At 48.2% G+C, this 17,783-nt stretch overlaps 1 protein-coding gene across 3 annotated transcripts in view; it reads left to right on the forward strand.

Annotated features, from left to right (window-relative positions):
• TIMELESS (timeless circadian regulator) overlaps positions 1 to 17,783 on the forward strand; it is a 466,894-nt gene that overhangs the window by 49,740 nt on the left and 399,371 nt on the right. The window contains exon 1 of one of the 3 annotated variants that reach the window (XM_086959597.1): positions 3,475 to 3,597. The exons of the other annotated variants lie outside the window; for them this stretch is intronic. The gene's annotated coding sequence lies outside the window, so the exon portion shown is untranslated. Of the gene's footprint in view, positions 1 to 3,474; positions 3,598 to 17,783 lie in introns of those variants that run through there. 3 annotated transcript variants of the gene reach the window in all.

Genomic DNA, 17,783 nt, shown 5'->3' on the forward strand with positions numbered 1-17,783 from the left:
ATAAATAATATCCAATCAAATAATGAATCGCAAACCCCCCTTAAAACGAATGGTGTGATGCTCAGCCAATTCAATCATGTCTCACTGGTAGAGACAAGCAAACTATTATCAGCTGCCAAATCCGGGTCTCCTCAGGATATATGTCCACCTAGTATGATGGCCCTTGTTTCCCCATTATGTGCCCCAATAATCCAACGTATTTTTAATACCTCAATTGAGACTGGTCTAATCCTGAGGGCCTGGAAAGAAGCCGTCGTGCGGCCGATCCTGAAGAAGCCAGCCGCAGACCCACTGGAATTAAGTAATTATAGGCCGATTTCCCTGCTGCCCTTACTGGGTAAACTTCTGGAAGCAAATATAAACACTCAACTTAGCCAATACCTGGAAGCAAATAACATACTTGACCCGTCCCAATCAGGTTTTCGACGGGGTTTCAGCACGGAAACAGCTACGCTGGCGATTACCGACTCACTAAGATGCACCCTCGATGTCGGGGGCTCTTCCATTCTGATTCTTTTAGATCTCTCCGTGGCCTTTGATACGATATCTCATCAGAGGCTAGCGGAGAGACTAAGTGAGTGTGGTATTGGGGGCACTGCCCTACAGTGGCTGAAAAACTTCCTAAAGGATAGATGGCAAACCATCATGCTTGGCCCTTATGTTTCCCCAAAAAAATTCCTACACGATAAGGGGGTACCACAGGGATCTTGTCTCAGCCCCACTCTATTTATATTTACTTAGCTCCCCTCGCCAAGGTGATTCAATCCTTTGGCTTTGAGATTATCTCTTACGCCGACGATACGCAGCTACTATTCCCAATCGTTAATAACATCACTGAAGAAAAACAACGCTTTATGGATGGTATGCTGGCGATCGCAAACTGGATGGAGGAGCAATGTTTACAACTCAACCTGGGGAAAACAGAGCTAATGCTGCTAGGGAAATCGGCAGCCCTTTGGACTCCAGACTGGTGGCCCCCCAACTGGGATCAGCACCAACACCGTCTACCTCAGTAAAAAGCCTGGGAATCCAATTGGATGTCAAACTAGATTTGAAGGAAAATGTCACAAATATTGCAGGCTCATGCTACTACAATCTACGCCTACTACGCAGAATTATTCCCTATCTACCCCTGGAACACCGCAGAACTGTAGTTCAGGCAATGATCGGAAGCAGTCTAGATTATGGGATTGCTCTATTGGCAGAGGTAGGAATCACCACCCTAACAAAGCTACAAGTAATACAGAACACTGCGGCCAGAATGGTCCTGAATTGCCCCCCTGGAACCCCATCCCTCCCCTTGCTCAGACAACTGCACTGGTTGCCAATTCAAAAACGCACCATGTTTAAAATCTGCTGTCTGTCATTCAAGGCTTTAAGAGGTGAAGGTCCAGCATATCTTAGGGACAAACTGGTCAAGCACGTTAGTAAGTGCAACCTAAGATCAAACGCTCTTGCCCTCCTAAACATTCCCCGGATACGGCTAACCCGCACAGGGGGTAGAGCATTCTCATTTGTAGCACCAAAATACTGGAACTCCCTTCCAGTGATGCTACGAAAATCTCCAACGTACCTGATCTTTAGGAAACATTTAAAAACCTGGTTGTTCTGAACCTCCAATCACAGGTTATTTCCCCTCTCTGGTAAGCGCTGAGATGCCCCTGGGTAAGTCATGCGCGATAAGAGTCATTAACGTAAAATAACATAACACACTAGATAGGGCACGATGCTGGGCCAGACCAATGTCCCTTTCACCTGGAGGTGCTATCTTCCTCTGAGACCGTCAACAAGGGTGGAATTCAGGACTCCTTATAAGCCTGGGATATGGACAGTCACTGCAAATGATGGCACCATGGTGACGGCCAGGAAAGGACAGGAAGGAATTTCAAGGAACACCTCCTGGTTCAAAGAAGTTATATCATCATCAGCCCCAGGGTTGGGCACAGACGAAGACCACGCTGGCTGGGAACTCGGTGGTGGAAATGTGGTTAAAAATGGCACCAAAAGTCAAATCCCAGCAAGCACCCATGAACATCAGCAATGCACTCCGCAGAGTGCACCCTCTCTCAGTGAGCCACCCCTCCTAAGTTGGCTCCATCTATATCCTCTTAGGCCGAACCCTCAACCAAGCCGCCGGCTCCAAGACTTTGCAAGTTGAACACCATGAACACAATTCTTCAAGACCGAGTTGGGAAGAGATATAGAAGGTCAGCAGGCTTGCAACGGAAGTCAACCACTGGATGTATGCACACATCATCCCCCGGCCAGGCCTGGCCGGAGTAAATAAATGCGAGTGGACCACTCGAGGTTCAACTCCGACCACATGAGTGAGTGTATAATTTATTTGCCTGCTGCGTTGTTTAGCATTGCACTATAATAGGCGGCCCAAGCGAGACGCAGCAAGTAGTCCACTGCCTATTATGAGGGGACACTTTGCTTCAGGTCGCCGACAAGACTTGGACCTCCCAGTGTGAGGAACAGGGCTAGTCCTCTGCGCAGCGTGGCACCAGGGCAAAAATAAGTCAGGTTACTGCCTTTCCAGTATGTTCTGCCATTTATTGTAGTATTATCCTTCTACTTGTGTTTGGTACTCTTTTGTAACATGCACACGTCACTTTTCTCTTGTAACATACTGTTTGCTACCTCTAACCTTTTGTTTGCTTTAGATACTCGCACAAGTGCCACCATTGCCTACATAACGTTTGTTCTTGTGTTTGAGTGTCTGCCATTTATTGCAGTACTATACCTCTACTTGTACTTTGTACGCTTTTGTAACCTGCACACGTCACCTTTTCCTCCTGTAATGTACCATTTGCTACCTCTTGTATTTTGTCTGCTCACAATTGTCACTTTTGCCTCATGTAACTTAACGTTTGCTTTTGTAATTTGTTCACTTGTAATTTTCTCCTCATGTATCAGTGCTGTTCCTATTGTGAAGCGCTCTGACACCTTCGGGTAAAGTCCGCGCTATATAAAAACGCATAATATAAAATAAATGCGTTTCTGCCCTGGCAAGTGGGCGGTGAACGCGGGCCGAGGAGGCTCGAGGACAACAAGCTGGCGGCGCCAGTCTCGGGCGCGCGCTCGGCAGGTGCTGCGCGCTTACGCCGGGGTCGCAGGGTTCACGCGTGCGAGCTTCTCCCTTGGCCCTGCTTCCCGGAGCATCCAGGGCTTCTCCAGTCACGTGGAGCGCCGGCCCGGCAGCTGACAGCGCCTCACGTTGCTCTTGAAGCCCGCCCGAAGGTAACTTGGGTGGGGTGGAGAGGAGGAGAACGGAAGGGACCAGATCGATGGCTTTCCACGTTCCCAGTTACAGGCACATGGAGGGGATTGTTGTTGCTCCATCGGGAGATAGCTTTAGAAGAAATCTCTGAGAACAGCGTCCGTTCGTGCACAAATCGGGCTGGTTTGATTAGGAAGCAGCGGCGAGACCGTCTCCCATAGCTGCGAGGCTGGACACAGACCAGGGAACTGTGCGGGCGACGTAAATAATTGTTGAATGGTTCCTTTGATGGAATAGACTTAGAGTACTGAGGTGCAGTTTTTGAGAGCATCCAGGTCCTTTCCAATGATTACATTTTCCTTTACAGCGTACAGGTAAGAAACATCAGATTTTGCTGGAGTTGTGAGAGTAACACTTTGACTAATCCGAGAGTCCCTGTGCACAGCGTGAAACCTCCCGGTTAGTCGTCGTGGGAGTAAAAAAAATGTGGTCTTTTTCAGCCCCTCAGATGCTGCCTTCTAAATGCCTTGCAACACCTCCGCGCTGCTTGTGAGTGCTTTAAGTCTAGTAAAGCTCGAAATTAACGCGCTTCAACAGCTGCTGACTGATGCCAGTTTACTCTCACTTTACCATAGAATGTAACGCCCACTACAAAATATATTTTTTTTATGTGTGCAGACAGATGTATTTGTTACTCCACTCTAGTGTCACCCCTTCCGGGTTTGATAAAATGCAGTCTCAGTACTGTGCAGCAGGTGTCTTAACCTGTTGGGCTAGGTTGAAATTAAATCATGTCTGTTTTTCCCCTCTGCGCTGCTTTTGCCTTGTTTCTGATGTTTGCTGAACCTCATCCTCTGGTTTCAGCCTTCGATTGCCTTTGAGCCATTTAACTACATCATTGTCTGCGTATATATCCGTTTGAACTTTTTATAACCGTTAGCCTCTTGCCTCAAAAATGAGGGTGCAGTCAGGCGTTTAGAAGGGTGATTCCTTTAAAGTCAATGGGGCCAATTGACTTCTTTGTAGGATGATACAGATTTGAAAAGCGGCTCACTCCATTAAAGTCTATAGAGGCATTTTGTTTGTCACACGAATGACTAGAAATAAAGGCAAGTGAGACCTGCCAAATGCGAGTGAGTTGTTAGCTATGCTTTTTCTCCTCTAAAGCGGTCCAATACCCCTGGGCAATGTTCACTGTAGGGAAGTGCTCTTTTTGATCGCCACTCACACACTTTGTTCCCCAATGCTAATGGTTATGACTCCGAACGTGCACTGGAGCCTGCTAACAAGGCCCTAGTGCCAGTGCTTTTGCCCTAAAAATGATGTATGTGAATTTTTAACCCAAATTGGCAAGGACCCAAACCCTCTGGTAAGTGGTACCAGTGGTACCCAGGGCATGTGAGTTAAAGGGGTGTAATGGCAGGGTTTTTGGCTTTATTTAGCAGTGATAATAGATCATTATTCTTGCTCGCATCTAGTATAGGCATTCTTAGCCTGTGTTGGCCCTTTTAAGCCCTTTTTCCAGACCTAGAAGAGGATAGCTGCTTAATGTGCCTTTATTCTTGACTTTAACCTGTCTATTGCCTATTGGCTTTGACATATTAGATATATTGGTATGGTTTATGTAGGTATTCTGACAGAGCTAAGGAGCATTTCACCCCTTTCATGCCTACAGGCCTAAAGCTAGAGAGACTCCATCTTGATGGAAGCAGGGAGGCTTTTCAGGGCAAAGGCGAAGTTTATAGTTAAGGCTGTTGTTCGCTTGGAGAGAACCGGTTCAGGCTGGCCCTTATCGAAAGAATGTATTTTTCTCCACTCCGAAGACACAACTTCAGGCTGGCCAGCTGGGAATGTGTCCTTGGTACGGGGAGGTACAAGAATTTGGTGGGCGGCAGGTTACTGGCCGTAGCTTTCCATGAAAGGACAAGAATCCATATTAGCGAGCTACAGGAGAGGAGGAGTGTTCATTCCAGCTTGTGTGCAAGTCAGTTCAGTTTTGGAAGTCAGTGCAGCGTGGTGTGCAGTTCAGCGTGGTGCTCAAAACAACTTGGAGCACAGGACTGCTGGGAGCCCAGAACAACTTGGAGCTCTGAATAGCTTGCAGAGAGAGAGAGGATGTCTGCTAGGAGCTGCAGAATAGAGTGCAGTTCTTGAATGGAGAAAGAAGGCAGACGATTGCTGAAGATGAGGAGAGAGAAAAGCAGTGCAGAGAGCATCAAAGAAGGCTGTCAGCTGGAGCAACTGAACCAGAGGCGTGGTGATGTGGTGAAGGAGGGAGAGACAGAGAGAGCCCTAATCCCACCAGAGGCAGAGAGAGAAATCTTCCTTCTAATAGGTGAGGTAGTCTGAATTAGTCACATTAGCTACACTTAATCTTTTCCCTTTCAGCGGAGTGTTCCTGTTATGTGTAATCCTTCTCTTTCAAGCGGTGTGTTCTACCTATAGTCTTTGTCAGTTACATATCTGTATATGTGTTTCTTATTAGTGTAATAATAAACATCCCCATAACTACAGTGCTTGAGTTCTTTTATGATAAAGTTATCCTGGCTTCAAGCCAGTTGCTGTTGAGCCACTGATGGATAAGAGGGGGGTAGGAGCGCTTAAATCAGAGAACAACTCTAGCACATAGTGTGTATATCTTTGTCCTCATACAGTAAGAATAATCTTTCCTGGTAAGTATTGCTGTTTGAACAGATGCTACCCCTGATCAGGTAAGTAATAGTGAGGGAGAGAGAAGACTTGCAACCAAGGGACTAAGTTAGTACACCATCCTATAATAAAATAACCCCCAGTTTATAACTAACTGGCGTGTAGTCCCTATTCTTGTTCACTAAAGGTAAACGGCGCTTCTAGGTAATTGCCAGGCGCATGAATGGATGAGTAATCCCAATCAGGTGAGTGGTGATCACATAAATAGGGAGTGAGTGGACCTTTGATGCCAAGAGCAGGTAATACATAATAATCTGAAACCATATCCAAAGTCATCATTGTAGTTTCATCCCGAGTAGACAGCTGAGATAATATCCCAATATATATATATATATATATGTATAGGTGTTCATAGGAATGTGGTCGTCGTTGATATGCGGCGTTAATGAGAGCACTGGGGAGGATTACCAGTGTGTAGGGCTGCCGGATTGCAGCCCGTGTGTAAGTGAGAGCATTGGGGGGGATTACCAATGTGGAAGTTTCGCAGGATCGCGAACGGTTTGGAAAAGGAGAGCACTGGGGCTGCAGACCCACGTGTGTAGACACGCCAGATTGTGTGTCAGATCTGCCCTAGGGTAGAACGGTCTGGGTCAGGGTGGCCGCGAGACCCACTGATGTAAATAAGTGTGGTGTAGGGTATGGATATCCCTAGTAATCAGTGAGTATTCTTAGTATCCCTATAGATTTAGTGGTGTTTTTGATAATATGAGCTTGTATATTGCGAGTTCCCTATCCTCAGGTAGGTACCAGGTGCCTGGATAGGTGGTCCTGAGGACCGAAGGTGAGTACGTTTTGGCTGGGTCACAGGGGCCCCTGGGGGCTGATCCCATCTAAACAGAAAATCCAGCCATTACAAGGGGTCACCAGGACCTGATGCTCTGATTGTGACACCCTGAGTGAACCAAGTAAACCAATCAAAAGAGTCCTGTCCAATGTTCCCTCTAATATTTTCCTCTCTGTGCTCCAGATCTCTGTGCACTGCAGCCTAGTCTATGTCCACCAATGAACTGATCATGCACGCAAGTGAAGTCAGTGCTCACTATATAAATCTGTGCCAATTGCCACTCATAACTTTTCTTTACAACAACAGTTAAAACCGGTTATTTTCGCACATACAGCTCCATCTAATAGGGGCCGTAAGATGCCCCTCTTTTTGGCTTGATTGTGTGGTATAATCCTACAAGACGAGGGTCTATGCAGTTTGTAGATAGTTAGGAGAAGTGTGTCATTTTATCCACACTTGGATGAATTTGTCGTGTTACAGTACACACCATCTCATTGGGGTTGGTTACTAAAAACGAATACAAAGTAATTGGGATGGTAGCTTCCAACTGCTACCATGTCCGGAGCAGGAGAATCTAGGTGCCGAGAGGGTGCTAGGCGTTGCGGGCGGTGTGCCATAGGACCCATGGGGCGTGGATCTTTTACTACACAAACTATACAGGTTCCTCAGAGTGGAGGTAAATCCCACATCCTGTGGTTTGTGTTTTTTTGTTTTGTACTTTTTCACACCTAGAGCAATTTTTAACTTTCACGTCCTTTGGTTAGGGTGGGCCTTAGCGCGCCCATACCGCCAAGGTACACGCTACTCGGTCCTGACGAATGCCCACGTAATTCTTACACTTATGAAGGGCAGAAACATGTTGACCCCACTTTAAGTGGAAACTCCCATCATAATCTGTGGTAGTTCTCCCACACATACCTTTTTAACCATGTCTAAGCTGACCAGTAAATAAATCATTTTGGTTGGTACAGTATTAGACATTTTTAACATCACTTTTCACATCACTGTCACGAAATCCTGCTCCGCAGTAATCTTGCGTTGTAGCACACCAGAGAGGCACTTGGCTTCTCCTGGTGGGCCCGATGATGAAGCATGTCACCAACCAGGTTGGCGAGTGAGGGCTTCCCACAAAACCGTTGAAGGTTTCCAATGTGTCAACAAGAGGGTATCTTTCTATAGTCCTTTTTCACAGTCTTTGCCTGTGTTTCTACACAGACACCTTCGGTGTATGCTATTTCCCAAAAATATTCATAACGGAAACTCAGTGAAACCAGTTTTAATATGATTATGAGAAACATAACAACCAACACGCATTGGTAAAGGCAATAGGTCTGAAGTTGTTCGTCAGCCTTTTGGTTTTGTCAATGCGTGAATTGTTTTGCCATGTTTTTTGTAAAACCTTTTTGGTGTGGGAGCTGCCAGGCCCTCATCATTATAACAAACATTGGCAAAAGCAAAAAAGAAACACCTTTGGTCTCAAAAAGCACTCATTGTCACAGAAGTTCCTGGCACTGAACAAAACAACTGTGTCGATTATGCTCCTTGTGAGAGAACAGAATGCTGTAACTCTCAGAAGCTAGCCTATAGACTGAGGGAGACAGAATTTTAATTAACACAAAAGATCATTGTTAACGCCAGACCTAATTATTAATTAGGGGCCAAATTATTAAATAAAGTCTCAAAAGTGCACTCACCTCCTTGCAATAAGTGCAGATATATGACTTTCCTGAATTCAGAAGACTTTACAGAAGTAGGCCAAGAAATTAGTACTCCTAGAAAATATTTGTGAACTGCATTTTAGCATGAGCATATATATATGCAGGTGTAGATTTGCTCATGCGAAAAATCTGTGTGTTTGCAAGTTCACTTTTTCTCCAACCACTGTTTTCCCCAACCCTGGAAGAAGTTTTATGTCTGCCATTGTCAGGAGTAAATTTGCCACCTTTCTCAGTATGGGAAAAGATTAGAGGAAAGTTGGTGAAAACCCTTAAAACATGCAAGTTAATAGCTTTGCACAGACATAGGGGCCATTTTCCTTGGTCTGTACAGCCAAGGAAAATGCAAAAAACCTTCCTTGCCTGTACAGACCAGGTACCGCCCTAGGGATGTGGCTAGCATTGGGGTTTGACTCACAACCACAATATCATCCACGTATTGCAGAAACTGAATTGACTCATTTGCCAGTTTAGGAGGATGACCGTTTACTTTAAACAGGTAGTTATTTAAGTCGGCTAAATATAGGTTGAATAGACAAGGTGAAAGGACACAGCCTTGTTTTAATCCATTGATTATGTTTATTTTAGAGGATATTCTACTGCCGTCTCCAAGCTTCACCCTGGCCCATGTTTTACTGTATAGAGCATTATAATATCGATCAATTTTTGGGGTAATCCCCATGCTTTCGATTTCTGCCAAAGACATTCTCGCGGCACTCTATCAAAAGCAGATTTCAAGTCAATTTAATATGCTGCTAATCCTGCTTTTTTACTTGCAGCTTTTTCAATTAGGGTCGCCTATGCTGCCAGGTTTGTGATGGTGCTCATGCCCTGCCTGAAACCTGTTTCTTATTTTGGGATTATTCTTTTATCCTCTATCCACTCCTGTAAATGTTGTAAAATACAAGACGCGAAAAGTTTTGCCTCTACATTGATAAGGGCAATGAGTCTGTAGTTTCCAGGTTCAGTTTGACTGCCATTTTTATAGATAGGGTGAAATAGATTTCCTCTCCAGGAATGTGGCGTCTTATTCTCGCAATATAGTTGGTTAAAAAGTGGAGTGAGGTAGTTAGCCCAAACTTAAGGATCTTGCTTAAAAAGGGCATTTGGGAGGCCATTTGGCCCTGCTGCGCCTATGGATTTACATTTTTTTATCACTACTTTTAAGTGTTTTGTTGTTGTAAGGGATGTTAGATCTTGAATAAGGGGTTTAATTTGGTCCCCTTCCAGTTGCCCTTTTTCTAAAATGAGACGGCCTTTTGCAGTTAATTTCGGATTTACCTCCTCCGGTTAATTTAGGTTTGTATCTACCCACGTATGAGTGCCTGTTTGTGTGTTGGTATACAATTTGTCAATGTGTTGTATCCAAGCTGACTCGCTTATTCCTGCGTTCTGGTGTGTTCCTGTTACTTTTGTTAGATTGTTTATTAGTCCCCAAAATTTGCTGCTGTTCGGTAGTTTACTTGCCCACAGCAATTTCTCCCAAAGGTTTTCACTACGCACCCTTTTTGCATCCCTACACATTTCCTTGTATTACGTTCTCCTGGCGTTAACCGCGCGTAAGCGCGGTCTCGTAAGAGACCTATAGTCCGCGACACAGCTTTCCAGGGGACAGGAGCTGGCCGCGCGCATCTTGAAGAAGGCGATCGGAGCGGGCCACGCGCACGCTGTGGCCATCTCCTGGGAAGCGCAAACACACACGCATGCGCAGACACACAGACACACACACGAGCGCCCATACACGCATGCATGCACGCACACAAACACACACAAGCGCACCGAGACCCCCTTGCCCCCTGCCGCCTAGAAACGTGAGCACCAACCAAAAAGGTCTCCCATGCTCGAGCCGTCTTGTGCCCTGATGGCTCTCTCGCTCTGGGCCCCCACCGCTCCTCACCTGCCTCACCAGTTCTCCAAATTGTGTTCTACTTTCTGTAGCAGAGGTCAAAATGTCACCGCCGGCCGCTCGATGTCTAGCGCGGCTCACAGACCGCAAGCAGCTCATCGGTGCCCAACACCTCCTGCATACAACTGTCGCGGTGGACAATGCTTCCGCGCTCAGCTGCGGCCCCGGCAGCAACCAGGAAAACCACGGAGGAACAGACCTTGGGCACTCTCTTCGCTAAGCAGAGTTAGCGGTCATAGTCAGGTCAGGGCTGGGGTCCGGGCACCCGCACAACTCCGGGTCCATGCCACACTCTAGCACCAGCTCACAATGGCAGTCGCAGGTTGGGCCACGCGCAACACTCCGAGGTTGGGTGGCTGGGGCTCCGCGGTCCACTGCAGCTCCAGAGGTTGCAAATTGCAGCCCAGGGTATGTGGTGACTGGGACGACAGGTAGGATATCGTGGATTTAGGATTTACAGGTTCAAGTTCAAGTTTAACATTTATATAGCGCACTACTTACCCATAGGGTCTCAAGGCGCTTGAGGAGGGTGGGGGATTACTTATCAAATATCCAGGTTTTGAGTTGTTTTCTGAAGGAGAGGTGGTTTTGAGTAAGGCGGAGATGGGTGGGGAGGGAGTTCCAGGTTTTGGCCGCAAGGTAGGAGAAGGATCTTCCCCCCCATGGTGGATCTGCGGAAGCGTGGTATTGCGGCGAGGGCTTGGTTGGACGATCGGAGTTTGCGGGAGGGGGTGTAGAAGGAAAGGCGTGTGTTGAGGCATTCGGGTCCAAGGTCGTATAGTGCTTTGTGCGCGTGGGTGAGGAGACGAAACGTTATTCTTTTGATGACTTGGAGCCAGTGGAGGTCTTTCAGGTGACTGGAGATGTGAGCTCTGCGGGGGACGTCTAGAATGAGTCTGGCTGAGGCATTTTGGATACGTTGGAGCTTTTTCTGTAATTTGATTGTGGTTCCGGCATAGAGGGTGTTTCCGTAATCAAGTCTGCTAGTGACCAGTGCGTGGGTGACTGTCTTTCTTGTTTCGGTGGGGATCCATCGGAAGGTTTTTCTGAGCATACGTAGAATGTTGAAGCACGAGGAAGAGACGGCGTTGACTTGTCTGGTCATCGATAGGGAGGAGTCTAGCATGAAGCCCAGATTACGAGCGTTGTCCGTAGGTTTGGGGGCGTTTCCCAGAGCCGGTGGCCACCATGAGTCATCCCAGGCGGAGGGGGATGATCCTAATATGAGGACTTCTGTTTTGTCCGAGTTCAGTTTAAGGCGACTTTTCCTCATCCATTCGGCCACTTCTTTCATTCCTTCGTGTAGATTTGTTTTGGCGGTGTTTGGGTCTTTGGTAAGGGAAAGGATCAGTTGGGTGTCGTCTGCGTAGGAGATGATGTTGAGGTTGTGTTTGCGAACGATGGGTGCGAGGGGGCTCATATATACGTTGAAGAGTGTGGGGCTGAGTGATGATCCTTGTGGTACGCCGCAGATGACTTCGGTGGCCTCTGATTTAAAAGGGGGGAGTCGGACTCTTTGCGTTCTTCCGGCGAGGAATGAGATGATCCAGTCCAGTGATTTTCCTTGAATTCCGATGATGCTGAGGCGGTGAATAAGGGTGCTGTGACAGACTGTGTCGAAAGCTGCAGAGAGGTCGAGAAGGATGAGGGCAACTGTTTCTCCGTTGTCCAGTAGTTTTCGGATGTCGTCTGTTGCTGCGATGAGGGCGGTCTCGGTGCTGTGTTTGGCACGGAACCCAGATTGTGATATGTCGAGGGATTTGTTGGATTCGAGGAAGGCGGTGAGTTGACTGTTGACAGCTTTCTCGATGACTTTGGCAGGGAATGGGAGGAGCGAGATTGGTCGGTAGTTTTTAAGTTCAGTGGGGTCTGCTGTGGGTTTCTTCAGGAGGGCGCTGAGATCGGCGTGTTTCCAGCTTTCCGGGAAGGTAGCGGAGTTGAAGGAACTATTGATGATGTCGCGAAGGTGGGGAGCGATGATGGAGTCTGCTTTGTTGAAGATGTGGTGGGGGCATGGGTCGGTAGGTGATCCTGAGTGGATGGAGTTCATCAGGCGGATGGTGTCTTCAGTGGTGACTGGTTTCCAGGTGCAGAGGTTGTTAGGAGGGGGATTAGGTTCTGAGGTGGGTGGGGTGGTCTGGTCACCCGACTGGTTTTCAAAGCTGTTGTGTATGTCGGCGATTTTGATGTGGAAGAATGAGGCTAGGGAGTCGCAGAGGTACTGGGAATGAGTGATGTCATTGGTGCCGGCTGAGGGGTTGGTGAATTCTTTTACTATGTTGAACAGTTCCTTACTGCTGTGGGCGTTTTTGTCGAGTCTATCTTTGAATGCTGTTTTCTTAGTGGAACGTATTAGTTGATGGTGTTCACGGGTGGTGTACTTGAAAGTGGCTAGGTTTTCGGTGGATGGGTTTCTTTTCCAAGCTTTCTCGAGGGTGCGGCATATCTTCTTGGATTTTTAGTTAATCGTTGAACCAGGGGGCTTTCTTGAGGTTTAACTTGGTAGGGTTGTTTTTAAGTGGTGCTAGTTCGTCAGCGCTGCGGGTGATCCATTGTGCCAGGTTGGTGGCTGCTTGGTTTGGGTCTGATGAATAAGCAGGAGGGTATTGGTGGAGCGATGTGAGAAGCTGGTCGGTGGTGATTTGGTTCCAGTTTCTGCGGGGAATTTGTTGTGGGTGGTTGCGGGACGTGGTCATTTTGTATTCAAAGTGCACGCAGCTGTGGTCTGTCCAATGGAGAGTAGTGGTGTGGTTGAAGGATATGTATTTGCTGGATGTAAAGATTGGGTCGAGTGTGTGTCCAGCACAGTGGGTGGGGGTGTTCACAAGTTGTTTGAGTCCAAGATTTGCGAGGTTGTCCAGAAGGGTGGTACTGTTGTTGTCGTTGTTATTTTCCAGGTGGAAGTTGAGGTCGCCAAGTAGAATGTAGTCCTCTGAGGGGAGGGCGTGTGGGCTGATGAAGTCAGTGATGTCATCACAAAATTGTGTGCGGGGTCCTGGCGGCCTGTAGATGAGGGTGCCTCTGAGTGTGGTCTTGGGGTCGATGTGGATCTGGAAGTGGAGGTGTTCGGCGGTTGCGAGGTTGTCATCGGAACTGGTCGTGATGCGAATGGTGTTCTTATGAACAATGGCAATTCCTCCTCCTATTTGGTTGGTGCGGTCCTTACGGATGATCTTGTAGCCGTCCGGGATGGCTATGGCGATGTCGGGTGTTGAAGAGGCGTTCATCCAGGTTTCTGTGAGGAAGGCGACGTCCGGAGCAGTGGTGTCAAGTAGATTCCAAAGTTGGATGGCGTGACTGTGGACAGAGTGGGTGTTGATAAGGAAGCATTTCAGGTGGTTGGAGCCGGTGTTCTGTTTGTTGTTTGTGGATTTGGTGAGGGTCCTAATGCAGGCAAACTTGCAGGAATTGCAGGTGAAAGGTCCATGGGTGAGTCCAGGTGCGGCTTGGTAGCAGTTTGGTGGTCGGCCGGGGTTCAGGGCTGAGAGGGTAGTGGCGTTGTACGTTATGCGGGTGGAGTGGGTTTTGCGGGGGCCAGGGGGTCTGGCGCTGGGCGCGGTCCAGGCGCGGACGGGCGTAGACGGGCTCACCTTTGGCGCACCTTCGGCGCGCATCCGCTGCGCGTCAGCTGTTCCGACCTATGTAGAAAGTGGAGGGGGAGGGGCGTGGGAGGGTCAGCTGGGAGGCAAGAGCGTGTTGTAGGGACGGGCTGGGATACAACAAAATGGCAGCAACAGAAAACAAAAGTGAGCAGGGTGAGGTTGGGGCGAGCAGTGGGGCGAGCAGTGGGGCGCAATAACTAACAATTAAGTTCCCAGCAGCAGTGATGAAACTTAAACGCTATGGAGGATAACAGAGCAGCGCTATGATCCGATCACGAACAAAGCACAATGCAGCGCTGCGATTTTAAGCACAATGAAAACTTGCAAAGCAGCGCTATGACTAGATCACGAAAAGCACAATGCGGTGCTATGAAATTATGTAAGATGCAAGCACAGAGCACAGGCAGCGTTTGAATAGCGCTACGATACCCAGGAGGAGTGAGGGGAGCGACCGCTTCTGCCCGGGTCAGGACGGTCACAGCTCTCTGAGGGGGTGGGGTCGGGCTATACTATTAGTGGGTGGGAGGGTCAGCTGGGAGGCGGGAGCGTGTTGTAGGGACGGGCTGGGAAACAACAACATCAGGATTGTGTAGGATTACTACGGGGCTACGTGAGCCGGGCTAAGACCCGCCCCCATGCTGGTTGTCATTGCACGCGCACGTCTTGTTTTTCAAGCGATCGCGAAAGTGAAAGCGATCGCTTTGTCTGCCGTGCCTCCCGGGCTCACTGCGAGAGGGAGCTATGAATAATAACTGCCGGCAGCCCCGTGCTGAGGTGCATCATCAGAGCTGTGTGAATAATAACTGCGTCAGCCCCGTGCTGAGGTGCATCATCAGAGCTGTGTGAATAATAACATCTGTGAGCCCGTGCCTGAGGTGCATCATCAGAGCTGTGTGAATAATAACTGCGTCAGCCCCGTGCGTGAGGTGCATCATCAGAGCTGTGTGAATAATAACTGCGTCAGCCCCGCGCTGAGGTGCATCATCAGAGCTGTGTGAATAACTGCGTCAGCCCCGTGCTGAGGTGCATCATCAGAGCTGTGTGAATAATAACAGCTGTGAGCCTGTGCCTGAGGTGCATCATCAGAGCTGTGTGAATAATAACTGCTGTGAGCCCGTGCCTGAGGTGCATCATCAGAGCAGTGTGAATAATAACTGGGTCAGCCCTGTGCGTGAGGTGCATCATCAGAGTTGTGTGAATAATAACAGCTGTGAGCCCGTGCCTGAGGTGCATCAGAGCTGTGTGAATAATAACTGCGTCTGCCCCGTGCGTGAGGTGCATCATCAGAGCTGTGTGAATAATAACTGCGTCAGCCCCGCGCTGAGGTGCATCATCAGAGCTGTGTGAATAACCGCGTCAGCCCCGTGCTGAGGTGCATCATCAGAGCTTTGAGAATAATAACAGCTGTGAGCCCGTGCCTGAGGTGCATCATCAGAGTTGTGTGAATAATAACTGGGTCAGCCCCGTGCTGAGGTGCATCATCAGAGCTGTGTGAATAATAACTGCGTCAGCCCCGTGCTGAGGTGCATCATCAGAGCTGTGTGAATAATAACATCTGTGAGCCCGTGCCTGAGGTGCATCATCAGAGCTGTGTGAATAATAACTGCGTCAGCCCCGTGCGTGAGGTGCATCATCAGAGCTGTGTGAATAATAACTGCCTCAGCCCCGCGCTGAGGTGCATCATCAGAGCTGTGTGAATAACCGCGTCAGCCCCGTGCTGAGGTGCATCATCAGAGCTGTGTGAATAATAACAGCTGTGAGCCTGTGCCTGAGGTGCATCATCAGAGCTGTGTGAATAATAACTGCTGTGAGCCCGTGCCTGAGGTGCATCATCAGAGCAGTGTGAATAATAACTGGGTCAGCCCTGTGCGTGAGGTGCATCATCAGAGTTGTGTGAATAATAACAGCTGTGAGCCCGTGCCTGAGGTGCATCAGAGCTGTGTGAATAATAACTGCGTCTGCCCCGTGCGTGAGGTGCATCATCAGAGCTGTGTGAATAATAACAGCTGTGAGCAACAGCATACTCTTGCACACACTCTCACCAATTCAAAGTTTGCTAAAAATTTTATGCAACGCATTGTCATACACAATGCCAATAACTCAAACTTTAATGCTGCGAGGTGCATAATCATAGCTGTGTGAATAATAACTGTGTCAGCCCAGTGCTGAGTTGCATCATCAGAGCTGTGTGAATAATAACTGCGTCAGCCCAGTGCTGAGTTGCATCATCAGAGCTGTGTGAATAATAACTGCGTCAGCCCCGTGCTGAGGTGCATCATTAGAGCTGTGAATAATAACAGCCGTGAGCCCGTGCCTGGGGTGCATCAGAGCTGTGTGAATAATAACTGTGTGAGCCCTGTGCTGAGGTGCATCATCAGAGCTGTGTGAATAATAACTGCGTCAGCCCCGTGCCTGAGGTGCATCATCAGAGCTGTGTGAATAACTGGCTCAGCCCCGTGCTGATGTGCATCATCAGAGCTTTGAGAATAATAACAGCTGTGAGCCCGTGCCTGAGGTGCATCATCAGAGTTGTGTGAATAATAACTGGGTCAGCCCCGTGCTGAGGTGCATCATCAGAGCTGTGTGAATAATAACTGCGTCAGCCCCGTGCTGAGGTGCATCATCAGAGCTGTGTGAATAATAACATCTGTGAGCCCGTGCCTGAGGTGCATCATCAGAGCTGTGTGAATAATAACTGCGTCAGCCCCGTGCGTGAGGTGCATCATCAGAGCTGTGTGAATAATAACTGCGTCAGCCCCGCGCTGAGGTGCATCATCAGAGCTGTGTGAATAACCGCGTCAGCCCCGTGCTGAGGTGCATCATCAGAGCTGTGTGAATAATAACAGCTGTGAGCCTGTGCCTGAGGTGCATCATCAGAGCTGTGTGAATAATAACTGCTGTGAGCCCGTGCCTGAGGTGCATCATCAGAGCAGTGTGAATAATAACTGGGTCAGCCCTGTGCGTGAGGTGCATCATCAGAGTTGTGTGAATAATAACAGCTGTGAGCCCGTGCCTGAGGTGCATCAGAGCTGTGTGAATAATAACTGCGTCTGCCCCGTGCGTGAGGTGCATCATCAGAGCTGTGTGAATAATAACAGCTGTGAGCAACAGCATACTCTTGCACACACTCTCACCAATTCAAAGTTTGCTAAAAATTTTATGCAACGCATTGTCTTACACAATGCCAATAACTCAAACTTTAATGCTGCGAGGTGCATAATCATAGCTGTGTGAATAATAACTGTGTCAGCCCAGTGCTGAGTTGCATCATCAGAGCTGTGTGAATAATAACTGCGTCAGCCCCGTGCTGAGGTGCATCATTAGAGCTGTGAATAATAACAGCCGTGAGCCCGTGCCTGGGGTGCATCAGAGCTGTGTGAATAATAACTGTGTGAGCCCTGTGCTGAGGTGCATCATCAGAGCTGTGTGAATAATAACTGCGTCAGCCCCGTGCCTGAGGTGCATCATCAGAGCTGTGTGAATAACTGGCTCAGCCCCGTGCTGATGTGCATCATCAGAGCTTTGAGAATAATAACAGCTGTGAGCCCGTGCCTGAGGTGCATCATCAGAGTTGTGTGAATAATAACTGGGTCAGCCCCGTGTGTGAGGTGCATCATCAGAGCTGTGTGAATAATACCTGCGTCAGCCCCGTGCTGAGGTGCATCATCAGAGCTGTGTGAATAATAATAGCTGTGAGCAACAGCATACTCTTGCACACACTCTCACTGCTCACCAATTCAAAGTTTGCTAAAAAAATTTATGCAACGCATTGTCATACACAATGCCAATAACTCAAACTTTAATGCTGCGAGACCTATTGCATTGTAAATGCTTGTTTTTATGA

Source organism: Lissotriton vulgaris, chromosome 1_1, assembly GCF_964263255.1.
Source record: "Lissotriton vulgaris chromosome 1_1, aLisVul1.2, whole genome shotgun sequence".
Lineage (NCBI taxonomy): Eukaryota > Metazoa > Chordata > Amphibia > Caudata > Salamandridae > Lissotriton > Lissotriton vulgaris.